We start from the raw sequence: 15,583 nt of genomic DNA on the forward strand, positions 1-15,583 counted from the left end.
GGGATCATGACCTGAGCCGAAGGTAGAGGCTTTAACCCACTGAGCCACCCAGGTGCCCCAGTTTGTTCTATTTTTAAAATAATACATCATGAACAGTTAACACCATACCATTTAGCTTTGTGTGTGACTTTTAGTTGGTTTATGGTAAGATGTGGGAAAGAAAGAACTTTGGCAATTTGTTGTGGGTATTAAATTAAATAAAATATCTGAGGTGTCTATTATAATACATTGTTAAAACACTGTATCTGTAATTATAATACTTGTATAATTATATCACTGATTATAATTATTAAGTTTCTTGACTGACTCAGAAAAATTTATGTAGTGTGTTTAAGGTGATAACACTAAAGTTTGAGGTCCTAATGGACAGACTCTGAATATTTTCTTGTTTCAGATTGACATATATCTATTCTTCTTTTAAAGACCAGTCTAGAATTAATCTGGAACTATTTGAGATTGATACAAGGACCGTCCAGGGGTTAAGTGGCCTGGGTCCACATAAGTACAATTTTTTTCAGAACCTGGCTTTCTCCTATGTCAGTATAAGTCACTTGTATTCCTAACATTTCCTAACACATGTATTCTTCTAAATTCTGTAATTATTCTCTTCTTTCTTTGTCACCAAAATCCTTGATGCAGATTTTATATTTTTTTCATGCAAGTTAATATACTAAAATACTAGTATTTTATGATAAGTAATTTTTTCTCTTAATCTTTGTATGTGCTATGTTGGAATGCATCTCTGTGTGTTTTTCTTCTTTTTAAAAAAAGATTTTATTTATTTATTTATTTGACACAAAAAGAGCATAAGCAGGGGAGCAACAGGCAGAGAAAGAGGGAGAAGCAGGCGGCCTGATGTGGGGCTCGATCCCAGGACCCTGGGATCATGACCTGAGCCAAAGGCAGGCACTTAACCAACTGAGTCACCCAGGTGCCCCTACATGGGCACCTGAGTGTCTTCTATATTATTCGTATTTTATTTTCTTTTATAGCAAGAAACCTTCTGATAATGAATATAAACTGTGCTTATAACAGTTCCTGAAACAAAGATTTTATGACTCTTGGTAAGTATTCATATGGCTGACCCAATAATAGCTAGCTAATATTTATTGAGAACTAACTCTGCTCAAGGCACTGTCAAAAGCACTTTACCCTATTAACTCATTTAATATTCATTGCAAACCTATGAGGTAAGTAATTTGTATAATAGCAGTATGAGATACTGTTATTATCCCTATTATTTTCTATCCCACATTGGTCTTTCCATGTATAAGTTACTATGATATACACAGTTAATACCATATGTAACCTGTCTCCTGTCTCCTGCAACCAGACTGTCACCCCTAAATGTTGCTAATATAAAAACTTCTGTAGCAACTAGTGACCATTCTTCCCATGCTCTATCGTAGCCATACTGAACTCCTCACAGTTTACCCTAAACATCATTCTTGTTCTCCTCTATGCTTTTGTAGATGCCCTCATCTTAAAATGGAAAGGCCCCTCCCCATTATTACCTTTTTCTAGGAAACGTTCCTGAACTAGTTTGGGTAGGATTCCCATTTTGATAGCTTTCACAGAACTGTGCTACTTCTCTCATAGAAACTTTCATTTATTCGACTTTAGCACGGTAGATACTGTAGTTTTATCAGAAATCCAGGTGGGATAAAGATAGACACTGATCTTCAAAATAGACTCTAGACACAGATTACTTAGAAAAGAGGTATACTTTCCAGAAACAAGTAATTTTTGTGCAACATAAAGAGTTTAATGTCCAAAAAACTATGGAACAGCTTTCAAGTCATTTTATCAAGCTAAAGTAACTTTTACACCCCAGGTGTCAAAGACAGAATAAAACTATGGTTTAATCTCATTTAAATATGCCTGTAAAAATCATAAATAAATATAAAACCAAATCCAACTGTATAATAATTTCATAAATTCAAGAAATTTCAAATTAATATTTACAAATTGATCAGTATAATATGGCAAACAAATTGGTAAATAAAAAACCCTATATGATCATCCAGATAGATAAAAAAATCATTTGATGGAATTCAAATTTCTTTCTAAATAAAAACTTAATAATTTAGACATGAGCCAACTTGATTTTAAATGATGAAACTCTGTATTTCCCTAAAAGTCACTCAACGATTACTTTTATCATCATCATCATCCTCGTCATCATTATTTAATATTTATTTTTCTGAAATATACAACCAACAGTCATAATTTTTTTTTTTAAAGATTCTGAAAATTGGGTGCTTGAGTGGCTCAGTTTTTTAAGTGTCTGTCTTCGGCTCAGGTCATTACCCCAGCATCCTGGGATCAAGTCCCACATCTGGTTTCCTGCTCAGTGGGGTGTCTGCTTCTCCCTCTGCCCTTCCCCCCTGCTCATCATCTTCCTGTCTCTCTCACTCTCTCTTTCAGATAAATAAAATCTTAAAAAAAGGTTTTAAAAAGGATTCTGGGAATCTGATATGTGGGCATAGGACATATCATATAATATATGAGAAAACATACCTTCTTTTGTTATGCCATTGAAAATTTCAGTTTTGCTGGGCACCTGGGTGGTTCAGTCAGTTGAGCGTCTGACTCTTGGTTCCTCTCCGGTCGTGCTTTCGGGGTCATGGGTTGAGCCCTGTGTCAGATTCTGCGCTCAGCACAAGTCTGCTGGAGAGATTCTCTCTCTCCCACTCTTTCCTCTTCTATTTCTCCCCCTGTGCACACTCTTTCCCTCTCTCAAACAAATAAGTAAAACCTTAAAAAAAAAGAAAATTGCAGTCTTGGAGAATAGTTGAGGACAAATAAAAATGCTCATATGATATTATCAGATTAAAAACAAGTCTCACACAATATAAATTATCCTATACGTGCATTTTGTATACATGTAGCTGAAAGAAACCTCATCAAAATATTAACTATGGTTTTCTGTATCAGATTTGGTTTTGAGGTAGTTAAAATTTTCTAAACTTTTACATATTTTTCACATTTTCTTTACTAAAACTATATTTCTGATTGTAGAAATAATAAAAAAAAAGAAATTCTTAACAGGAAACTACCCTGGGGCAAAGATTGATATCTCTGTATTCTTTCTAATGATTAGGAGATTACTGAAGAAGCCAAAAGGTCCAGTTATTTGTTGGCCCAATTTTCTCTAAAACCCAAGAAGGGAAAAGAACAGTCAGTGGACTGGAAATTGACTTGAGATGTTCTGGTGCTTTATTACATACAATAATTAATGCCTTTTAACATTCTGATTTCAGTCAATCTCACAAATATATCCACTCTGAGAAGACATATGACACAGCCCAGTTTTTGCAAAGGGATGCCAGAGCCCACTATTTGGAATGTAACCAGGGTTAGCAACCAGGATGCAGCAGTAGGATTATGTAGTAAAAAGAGAGGAGATACCTGCCTGAAACACAAGACCATGGGGAAATAGCAGGAGCTTCTGTTACTTTTGCTTCTTTTTCTTATTCCATAAAAATGTAAAGTTTCAATTTCTTGGCTTTCTGAGCTTTGTTTATCTTCCCCAAAGGGCCTGTCCTTAGATTGTTTTTCACCATTGGGCACCATGTATGCAAGGAAAGAAAATTTTGAGACTCACGGGTCACATGCCTCTACTATCTTCTACCTGTATCTGTCAACAGAAGTTTGTATATAAAGTATATAAATATATCCAGCATTTCATATTTTGCCCCGTGGGCCTCTTCTAAAAGGCTATATGACAGCTATCCTGGAAAGCATCCTCAGGAGAAAATTCCTAGTACTAGGTATTGAATTCTAGTTCCAGACATAGTGTCCCTTACTGTTTATAAAGCAGCTTTGTTCCTCACAATATGAAACGTCCCTCGCAGGAGATCCCCAGTCCTTGTCTGAATAAATAAGCCCTATGTGCCTCAAAAGAAAATGGATAAGGTGGAATGAACAAAGGCAAAGACAAAAAGCAAAGGCCTTTTCTCCTCTTTCTACATGGTATTGAGAATTATCCTGTTGTTGTTGTTTTTTTTTTGTTTTTTTTTTTTTAGCTTTTCTTCACTGTGGAAACCACATGCAGGTGTTTTTTTTTTTTTTTTCTCCTGGAAACACAGCAAAAATGTTCAGCTCTTATCTAGTGGGAACTTCTGTCTGAGCAGTAGTCTCACTCCTGGAATTGATTCACCTTCACTCATCCTGCCTGCTCTGCCCATCTCTAAGGCTGTGTTATGGAAGTCTACTGTACCCTAATCGCTTTATCCCTTTGTCCAGACCACTGATAAGATATATTTGTGTAAAAGAATACCATGTCTTAAAGGAAAGAACAATTGGCTTGGAGTCAGAGAACTTAGGAGCCCAGTCCATTCTCCGCTCTCGGTCTTCATAACTGTGCTGATCTTGGGTAAGACATTTAACTTGCCTGAACATGATGTGTTGTCATCTGTAATGTTAGCATAATAGCCCCTACTTTATAGAATTGTTTTGAAGATTATTTGTGATATGTAATAATCCTTGGCACAGAATGAGAATACAATGTGTTAATTTGATCCAGTCTGTCAGGCTGACATTTTCCCTTTTTCATCCCAAGGAGAAATGAATAATTTAAAATTATGTTCATAGGTACTCAAGATACTTCCTTGATATAATAATTCTTTTCATCCATTTTTTCATTTTTTAATTTGGAACTTTTCAAATTAGTAAAAAAAAAAAGATTGAGGAATAGTAGAGATAAGGGAGAAATAACAAGTATATACAATGTGGAATCCTGAGGAGGATCCTGAAATAAGAAAAGACATTAGTGGAAAATTGGTGAAATTTGAATGAAGTCCCTAGTCAATATAATGTATCAATGTTATTTTATTCTTAATATTTGTACTACAGTTCTGTAAGATCTTAATATTCGAGGTTAGGTGAGATATATAAGGGAACTCTTTGAACTAACTTTGTAAATTTTCTGGAAGTTTAAAATCAGTTTGAAGGAAAAAATTTAAAAATAGAAAACATAAATTATTTATGATTTATCATTTCCAGTTCTCCTTCCTTTCTGAAACAAATCTTTACAACTCTGTAGTGCTTTCTATTCAGTTCTTAGTGTAGAATTCTTACCTGCTCCCCACACAAGTAGGTAGCATTGCCTGTTGAATTTTCAGTTTCTCAAAAAAGGTCGTAGTTTTAGACACAAATAATTCCTTTTAGTAGTTTTAGATACAAAAATAGTTCCTTTTTCTAGTATTTTACCATTTTCTTTGTGTCCAGATGATAAATTTGTTTTGGTTGCCCTTCCTCAGGCTGGTATCTTTGCTCTCTTCTTTTTGAGCTGTGGGGCCCACTGTTAGGAACACCATTTCACATTACTGTGGTTAGTGTCAAGGGAACAGACCAAAGGTAAGGCTGTCATCCCTACTAAAATGTTCTGTCTTCAATTTGTATCAATCAGTATGTGTTCTCTAATCTCTGGGCCCTAAAAATGTCTAAAGGACCTATCCATGGCTCTATTTAAATCATTCTTTCTTTTCTTCTAAGGGACCTTCTAATCCCAGAAGTGATTTAAAGAGTATCTTTAAATTGTGGGGAAAGTAGTAGTAACTCTTAAAGCTTTAGGGATATTGTCTCAAAGACCTAATTATAGTATAGCCTATTAAGCAAGAAATTATTTTTTGATAAATTAAAAATTTCTTGGTTAAAAATTTCTTGATTAAATAAAGAATATATACTTATCACAGAAAGCTGGGAAATTTGGAAAATCCCAAAGAAAGAAAAGTTCATCCATAATTTCAGTTGTAGTAACTTAATATTTTAATATATTCATTTGCATATAAAATTGAGAGCATAGTGTAGTTCTGACTTTTTAACCTACTTTCTAAAATAATTGTGTATTTTGAATTATCCTATGTCATTTTTAAGACAATTAAAACTGTTGTCAAATTATTTGTAAATGGAAGATAAGAAATGAAAAGTAAATAGAGAGTGAAACAGTATTCTCCACTTTGACTTTTGAGAGTAATGACAACGGAGAAAGACTGGGATGAGAGATTCTCTTCTTTCCCTATTTTTAATGAGTAAAGCCTCATTCCACTCATAGAGCTTTTTTTTTTTTTAAAGATTTTATTTATTTATTTGTTTGACAGACAGAGATCACAAGTAGGCAGAGAGGCAGGCAGAGAGAGAGGGGAAGGGAAGCAGGCTCTCCACTGAGCAGAGAGCCCGATGCGGGGCTCGATCCCAGGACGCTGGGATCATGACCTGAGCCGAAGGCAGAGGCTTTAACCCACTGAGCCGCCCAGGTGCCCCTCATAGAGCTTTTTAAGATGCCCTTTTTGTAGAATGGAAAAGTCAGTGTGGTACATTTTCCCTTGGTGTGGTGGGAAAACACAGGCATGCCATAACCAAAGCTATGGGTTCCCAGTCTCATCTGAATGGCCAATACACTATTTCCACTCCTTTGCAACTACCTCCTCTAACTCCAGTACACTATTTCCATGGCTTCCCAACTGCTTCCTCTAACTCAGCTGGCTCTCTGGCCATGCTATGATGATTCTAGATCTTATTATTTTAACTTCATTCACATTTACATTACACTACCACCTCTAGAGTACGTTTATTAGTAAGATGGATGTAATTTAAGAAGGAGACTCAAGATCATTTGTAATAGATAAACTGTGAAGCAAGGAGATGGGATGAGTATATTTTTAAAAATGTAATAGCTAACACAAAGGAAACAAAAATAAACTGTTGAGACTACATCAAACTAAAAAGTTTTTGCACAGTGGGGGAAACTAACAAAACAAAAAGGCAGCCTACTAAATAGGAGAGGATATTTGCAAATGATATATCCCATAAAGGGTTAATATCCAAAAACATAAAGAATTTATACAACTGAACACCAAAAAACCCCACAAATGATTCAACTAAAAAGTGGGCAGAATACCTGAAGAGATTTTTTTTCCAAAGAAGATGTACAGATGGCCAACAGACACATGAAAAGGTACTCAACATCACTAATTAGCAGGGAAATACAAATCAAAACTACAGTGAGATACCACTTCACAACTGTCAGAATGGCTAAAATCAAAGACAAGAAATAACAAACGTTTATGAGGATGTGCAGAAAAAGGAACCCTCATGCGCTGTTGGTGGGGATGCAAATTGTGGAAAGGAGTATGGAGGTTCCTCAAAAAATTAAAAATAGAAATACTATATTCACTAATTCCAGTCCTGTGTATTTACCCAAAGAAAATGAAAACAGTAATTGAAAAGATATGCACCCCTATGTGTATTGCGATGTTATTCAATGTTATTTACAATAGCTGAGATATGGAAGCAACCCAAGCGTCCATCTATAGACGAATGGATAAAGAAGATGTGTTGAGGATCTAGGTTATTATCTGAGGTTATTATGCTAAGTGAAATGGTTGTATAGAAAGAAATACTAGGGGCGCCTGGGTGGCTCAGTGGGTTAAAGCCTCTGCCCTAGGCTCAGGTCATGATCTCAGGGTCTTGGGATTGAGCCCCGCATCAGGCTCTCTGTTCAGCGGGGAGACTGCTTCCCCTCTCTCTCTCTCTGCCTGACTCTCTACCTACTTGAGATCTCTCTCTCTGTCAAATAAATAAATAAAATCTTTAAAAAAAAAGACAAATACTATATGATTTCATTTATACATGGAATCCAAGATACAAAACAGATGCTTACAAACAAAAAGCAGAAACAGACCCAGAAATATAGAGAACTGATGGTTGTTGGAGAGGTGAGTGTGTGGATGGGCAAAATGGGTGAAGGGGAGTGGGAGATACAAGCTTCTAGTTATGAATGAATAAGTCATTGGAAGAAAAGTTACAGGACAGGGAATTTAGTCAATTGTATTATAATAGTGTTGAATGGTGGCTGATGGGAGCTACAGTTGTGGTGAGCATAAACATAACCTATAGATTTCTTGAATCATTATGTTGTACAGCCAAAACTAATGAATACTGTGTATCAAATACAATTTTAAAAAAGTAATAGCCAACAATACTTTAATAACATTATAGACATTTGCTCTATTTCTTTAAATTTATTCCTATTTGAAATCCCATTATATGAAAGACCTTTCACTTGATGTTAACATTGTAGGGATATATAGAGATGAAAAAGGCAATGGAGTGCTTTCAAGTAGCTAATTACATGAACAGAAGAAAAGGCAAAATGAAACTTATTCCATAGGTTTAAAAACAGAACAATAATTTTATAATAATTTTATGCCTCTCTAAATGTTGCTATGTGATATTTATTTTTTTTTAAAGATTTTATTTTTTTAAAATTTATTTGACAGAGAGAGATCACAAGTAGGCAGAGAGGCAGGCAGAGAGAGAGAGAGAGAGAGAGAGGAAGAGGCAGGCTCACTGCCGAGCAGAGAGCCAAATGCGGGACTCGATCCCAGGACCCTGAGATCATGACCTGAGCCGAAGGCAGAGGCTTAAACCACTGAGCCACCCAGGCGCCCCGTGATATTTCTTTTTTAAATAATATTATAAACTTGTGTTTTGGTTTTTGAATGTTAAACCACTCTTACATTTCTATCTCCATTTAGATGTAATCTATTGTTCTTTTTATGTAACACTTTATTCAATGTCCTAATTATTTTTTAGGATTTTTTCCCATCTGTGTTCATGAGACCTAGTTTCTTAATTTTTCTGTTTAACCATATCCTTGTTAGATTTTGTATCAAGTTTGTGATGGCCTCATAAAATGAATTAAGGTATTTTTCTGTCTGTGAATAGATAGTATAAAATTTAATTTATCTCTTTCTTAAAAGAGGGAAATAATTCACTGAGATATCATTTTGGCTGGAGTATTTTCTAGGGAAGATTATAATAATGGATTCACTTTTGAAATGGATATAGGGTTTTCTAGTTCCAGACAACACGGAATGAAAACTTTTCCCTATTTTGTTAAATACAGTTAAAACTCTGGACATTATGTATAAAGAAAGCATAAGAAGACTCTGAAAGGCAGAGAGGAGAAAGATAAACTGGGGACTCTGGGATCTAAGGAAACAAAAGGTGTAGTGAGTTTCCTGAGATTTCTTTTTGCCTTCTATATATCCCAGACTGAGTGCAACATAAGCTTAAAACTCCCAAACACCAATGGGAACAAACAAAAAAAAGCACAAGAAAATTTGCTCTCTTTAGCCAAAGGAATAGGAAAGGGGTGACTTAGCAAGACAGAATGGCAGTAATTGCCCTATTCCAGCCAAACACCAGAGGAAAATACTGCAACCCTTCTCCCCTATTTCAGCATTTTCAAATGGGGAGCCTAGATTTCAACCCTCTACCATCTGTCTTTTCCCTCCAGGCAGGGTTTCAGAGACAGATTAGTAGGAAGTCAAGGCTTTCATCTACACCAACTAGGAATGAATTCTTCCATCCCCATTGTGTCATCAAGTCCATGTGAGGAGTTTGGAATTTTGCCAGATCTGGCAAGAATGAGGTAGTGACTCCTTTCTCTAAAGGACATGGTTTTAGAGGAAGCCTGCTGAAATAGATCTGAATAAGATCCAGACTTTCATAGTACCTAAGATATCCAGGATACAAATGAATATCACTCCTCATGCAAAGAATCAGATATCTCATTTGAATGATAAAGGACAATCTCCAGATACAACAAAAAATGAAACAGATGTTGGAATTATTTGACAAGGAATTTAAAGCAACCATTATAAAATGCTTCAGTGAGCAATTAGACACACACTTGAAACAAATGAAAATATTGAAGGCCTTCACAGAGAAACAAAGCCTCAGAAAAGATACAGAAAAAAGAACCTAATGAAAAAAAAAACCATAATGGGAATAAAATATTCAGTGAGTAGTTTCAACAGCAGAATGAAGGGGGCAACGTGTTGATTTGATGTTATGTTCTTTTTAAAATTTTGAGATAGAGTATAAGATCATCTAATATATGTATTTAGGGCTATAAATTTTCTTCTAATCACAGGCTTTATCTGGATTCCATAAAATTTTATTGGGATACTCATTATGATTCAGTTCAAAATAGTTTTTTTCCTTCCCTACCCCCCACAGGCCTGCTGACTTTCAGATTCCTCATATCAGAGAGATCATATGATAATTGTCTTTCACTGCTTGACTTATTTAACTTAGCATAATCCCCTCTAGTTCTATCCATGGTTTTGCAAATGGCAAGATTTCATTTTTGATAGCTGTATAATATTCCACTGTGTGTGTGTGTGTGTGTGTGTGTGTGTGTGTGTGTATACCACTTCTTTACCCATTCATCTTTTTTTAAAAAATTTTTTATTTATTTCTTTTTTTTTAAATAAACATATAATGTATTTTTATCCCCAGGGGTACAGGAATGTGAATTGCCAGGTTTACACACTTCACAGCACTCACGATAGCACATACCCTCCCCAATGTCCATAACCCCCTGCCCCTCTCCCAACCCCACCTCCCCCCAGCAACCGCCAGTTTGTTTTGTGAGATTAAGAGTCATTTACGGTTTGTCTCCCTCCCAATCCCATCTTGTTTCATTTATTCTTCTCCTATCCCCCTAACCCCCCATGTTGCATCTCCACGTCCTCATATCAGGGAGATCATATGATAGTTGTCTTTCTCCGATTGACTTATTTCACTAAGCATGATACCCTCTAGTTCCATCCATGTCGTCGCAAATGGCAAGATTTCATTCCTTTTGATGGCTGCATAGTATTCCATTGTGTTTATATACCACATCTTCTTTATCCATTCATCTGTTGATGGACATCTAGGTTCTTTCCATAGTTTGGCTATTGTAGACATTGCTGCTATAAACATTCGGGTACACGTGCCCCTTTGGATCACTATGTTTGTATCTTTAGGGTAAATACCCAGTAGTGCAATTGCTGGGTCATAGGGTAGTTCTATTTTCAACATTTTGAGGAACCTCCATGCTGTTTTCCAGAGTGGTTGCACCAGCTTGCATTCCCACCAACAGTGGAGGACGGTTCCCCTTTCTCCGCATCCTCTCCAGCATCTGTCATTTCCTGACTTGTTAATTTTAGCCATTCTGACTGGTGTGAGGTGATATCTCATTGTGGTTTTGATTTGTATTTCCCTGATGCCGAGTGATGTGGAGCACTTTTTCATGTGTCTGTTAGCCATCTGGATGTCTTCTTTGCAGAAATGTCTGTTCATGTCCTCTGCCCATTTATTTTATTTTATTTTATTTTTTATTTATTTGACAGAGAGAAATCACAACTAGACAGAGAGGCAGGCAGAGAGAGAGGAGGAAGCAGGATCCCCGCGGAGCAGAGAGCCCGATGTGGGGTTCGATCCCAGGACCCCGGGATCATGACCTGAGCCGAAGGCAGAGGCTTTAACACACTGAGCCACTCAGGCGCCCCCCCTCTGCCTACTTCTTGATTGGATTATTTGTTCTTTGGGTGTTGAGTTTGCTAAGTTCCTTATAGATTTTGGACACTAGCCCTTTATCTGATATGTCGTTTGTAAATATCTTCTCCCATTCTGTCAGTTGTCTTTTGGTTTTGTTAACTGTTTCCTTTGCTGTGCAAAAGCTTTTGATCTCGATGAAATCCCAATAATTCATTTTTGCTCTTGCTTCCCTTGCCTTTGGCGATGTTCCTAGGAAGATGTTGCTGCGGCTGAGGTCAAAGAGGTTGCTGCCTGTGTTCTCCTCAAGGATTTTGATGGATTCCTGTCTCACATGGAGGTCCTTCATCCATTTGGAGTCTATTTTCGTGTGTGGTGTAAGGAAGTGGTCCAATTTCATTTTTCTGCATGTGGTAGTCCAATTTTCCCAGCACCATTTATTGAAGAGACTGTCTTTTTTCCACTGGACATTCTTTTTGTCAAAGATGAGTTGGCCATAGAGTTGAGGGTCTATTTCTGGGCTCTCTATTTTGTCCCATTGATCTATGTGTCTGTTTTTGTGCCAGTACCATGGTGTCTTGATGATGACAGCTCTGTAATAGAGCTTGAAGTCTGGAATTGTGATGCCACAAACTTTGGCTTTCTTTTTCAACATTCCTTTGACTATTCAAGGTCTTTTCTGGTTCCATATAAATTTTAGGATTATTTGTTCCATTTCTTTGAAAAAATGGATAGCATTTTGATAGAGATTGCATTAAATGTGTAGATTGATTTAGGTAGCATAGACATCTTCACAATATTTATTCTTCCAATCCAGGAGCATGGAACATTTTTCCATTTCTTTGTGTCTTCCTCAATTTCTTTCATGAGTACTTTATAGTTTTCTGCATACAGATTCTTAGCCTCTTTGGTTAGGTTTATTCCTAGGTATCTTATAGTTTTGGGTGCAATTTTAAATGGGATTGACTCCTTAATTTCTCTTTCTTCAGTCTTGTTGTTGGTGTACAGAAATGCAACTGATTTCTGTGCATTGATTTTTATATCCTGACACTTTACTGAATTCCTGTACAAGTTCTAGCAGTTTGGGAGTGGAGTCTTTTGGGTTTTCCACATATAGTATCATATCATCTGCGAAGAGTGGTAGTTTGACTTCTTCTTTGCCGATTTGGATGCCTTTAATTTCTTTTTGTTGTCTGATTGCTGAGGCTAGGACTTCTAGTACTATGTTGAATAGCAGTGGTGATAATGGACATTCCTGCCGTGTTCCTGACCTTAACGGAAAAGCTTTCAGTTTTTCTCCATTGAGAATGATATTTGCGGTGGGTTTTTCATAGATGGCTTTGATAATATTGAGGTATTTGCCCTCTATCCCTACACTTTGAAGAGTTTTGATCAGGAAGGGATGCTGTACTTTGTCAAATGCTTTTTCAGCATCTATTGAGAGTATCATATGTTTCTTGTTCTTTCTTTTATTAATGTGTTGTATCACATTGATTGATTTGCAGATGTTGACCCAACCTTGCAGCCCTGGAATAAATCCCTCTTGATCGTTGTGAATAATCCTTTTAATATACTGTTGAATCCTATTGGCTAGTATTTTGGTGAGAATTTTTGCATCTGTGTTCATCAAGGATATTGGTCTGTAGTTCTCTTTTGTGGTGGGAACCTTGTCTGGTTTTGGGATCAAGGTGATGCTGGCCTCATAAAATGAGTTTGGAAGTTTTCCTTCCATTTCTACTTTTTGAAACAGTTTCGGGAGAATAGGTATTAGTTCTTCTTTAAATGTTTGGTAGAATTCTCTGAGAAGCCGTCTGACCCTGGGCTTTTGTTTGTTTGGAGATTTTGGATGACTGTTTCAATCTCCTTCCTGGTTATGGGCCTGTTCAGGTTTTCTATTTCTTCCTGGTTCAGTTGTGGTAGTTTATATGTCTCTAGGAATGCATCCATTTCTTCCAGATTGTCAAATTTGTTGGCATAGAGTTGCTCATAGTATGTTCCTATAATTGTCTGTATTTCATTGGTGTTAATTGTGATCTCTCCTCTTTCATTCATGATTTTATTTATTTGGGTCCTTTCTCTTTTCTTTTTGATAAGTCGGGCCAGGGGTTTATCAATCTTATTGATTCTTTCAAAGAACAAGCTCCTAGTTTTGTTGATTTGTTCTATTGTTTTTTTTTGTTTGTTTGTTTCTATATCACTGATTTCTGCTCTGACCTTTATGATTTCTCTTCTCCTCCTGGGTTTAGGGTTTCTTTCTTATTCTTTCTCCAGATCCTTTAGGTGTAGGTTTAGGTTGTGTACTTGAGACCTTTCTTGTTTCTTGAGAAAGGCTTGTACTGCTATATATTTTCCTCTCAGGACTGCCTTTGCTGTGTCCCACAGATTTTGAACCGTTGTGTTTTCATTATCATTTGTTTCCATGAATTTTTTCAATTATTCTTTAATTTCCTGGTTGACCCATTCATTCTTTAGAAGGATGATGTTTAGTCTCCATGTATTTGGGTTCTTTCCAAATTTCCTCTTCTGATTGAGTTCTAGCTTCAGAGCACTGTGGTCTGAAAATATGCAGGGAATGATCCCAATATTTTGATACTGGTTGAGACTTGATTTAGGACCCAGGATGTGATCTATTCTGGAGAATGTTCCATGTGCAGTAGAGAAGAATGTGTATTCTGTTGCTTTGGGATGAAATGTTCTGAATATATCTGTGATGTCCATCTGGTCCAGTGTGTCATTTAAGGCCTTATTTCCTTGTTGATCTTTTGCTTGGATGATCTGTCCATTTCAGTGAGGGGAGTGTTAAAGTCCCCTACTATTATTGTATTATTATTGATGTGTTTCTTTGATTTTGTTATTAATTGGTTGATATAGTTGGCTGCTCCCTCGTTAGGGGCATAGATATTTAAAATTGTTAGATCTTGTGGGACAGACCCTTTGAGTATGATATAGTGTCCTTCCTCACCTCTTATTATAGTCTTTGGCTTAAAATCTAATTGATCTGATAAAAGGATTGCCACCCCAGCTTTCTTCTGATGTCCATTAGCATGGTAAATTGTTTTCCACCCCCTCACTTTAAATCTGGGGGTGTCTTCGCATCTAAAATGAGTTTCTTGTAGGCAACATATAGATGGGTTTTGTTTTTTTATCCATTCTGATACCCTCTGTCTTTTGATTAGGGCATTTAGCCCATTAACATTCAGGGTAACTATTGAGAGATATGAATTTAGTGCCAATATATTGCCTGTAAGGTGACTGTTCCTGTATATTGTCTCTGTACCTTTCTGATCTACTACTTTTAGGCTCTTTCTTTGCTTAGAGGACCCCTTTCAATATTTCCTGTAGAACTGGTTTGGTGTTTGCAAATTCTTTCAGTTTTTGTTTGTCCTGGAAGCTCTTTTCTCTCCTTCTATTTTCAATGATAGCCTAGCTGGATATAGTATTCTTGGCTGCATGTTTTTTTTCGTTTAGTGCTCTGAATATATCATGCCAGCTCTTTCTGGCCTGCCAGGTCTCTGTGGATAAGTCCGCTGCCAATCTAATATTTTTACCATTGTATATTACAGACTTCTTTTCCTGGGCTGCTTTCAGGATTTTCTTTTTGTCACTGAGACTTGTAAATTTTACTATTAGGTGATGGGCTGTGGACATATTCTTGTTGATTTTGTGGGGGATTCTCCACACCTCCTGGATTTTGATGCTTGTTCCCTTTGCCATATTAGGAAAATTCTCTCCAATAATTCTCTCCAATATATTTCTACTCCCCTCTCTCTTTCTTCTTCTTCTGGAATCCCAATTATTCTAATGTTGTTTTGTCTTATGGTGTCACTTATCTCTCGAATTCTCCCCTCGTGGTCCAGTAGCTGTTTGTCCCTCTTTTGCTCAGCTTCTTTATTCTCTGTCATTTGGTCTTCTATGTCACTAATTCTTTCTTCTGCCTCATTTATCCTAGCAGTAAGAGACTCCATTTTTGATTGCACCTCTTTAATAGCTTTTTTGATTTCAACTTGGTTAGGTTTTAGTTCTTTAATTTCTCCAGAAAGGGCTTTTATCTCTCCAGAGAGGGTTTCTTTAATATCTTCCATGCCTTTTTCGAGCCTGGCTAGAACCTTCAGAATCGTCATTCTGAACTCTAGATGTGACGTATTACCAATGTCTGTATTGATTATGTCCCTAGCTTTCGGTACTGCCCCTTGTTCTTTTTTTTTTTTTTTGTGGTGAATTTTTCCGCCTTGTCCTTTTGTCCAGA

This window comes from Meles meles, chromosome 11 (genome assembly GCF_922984935.1).
Source record: "Meles meles chromosome 11, mMelMel3.1 paternal haplotype, whole genome shotgun sequence".
In the NCBI taxonomy this organism is placed as follows: Eukaryota; Metazoa; Chordata; class Mammalia; order Carnivora; family Mustelidae; genus Meles; species Meles meles.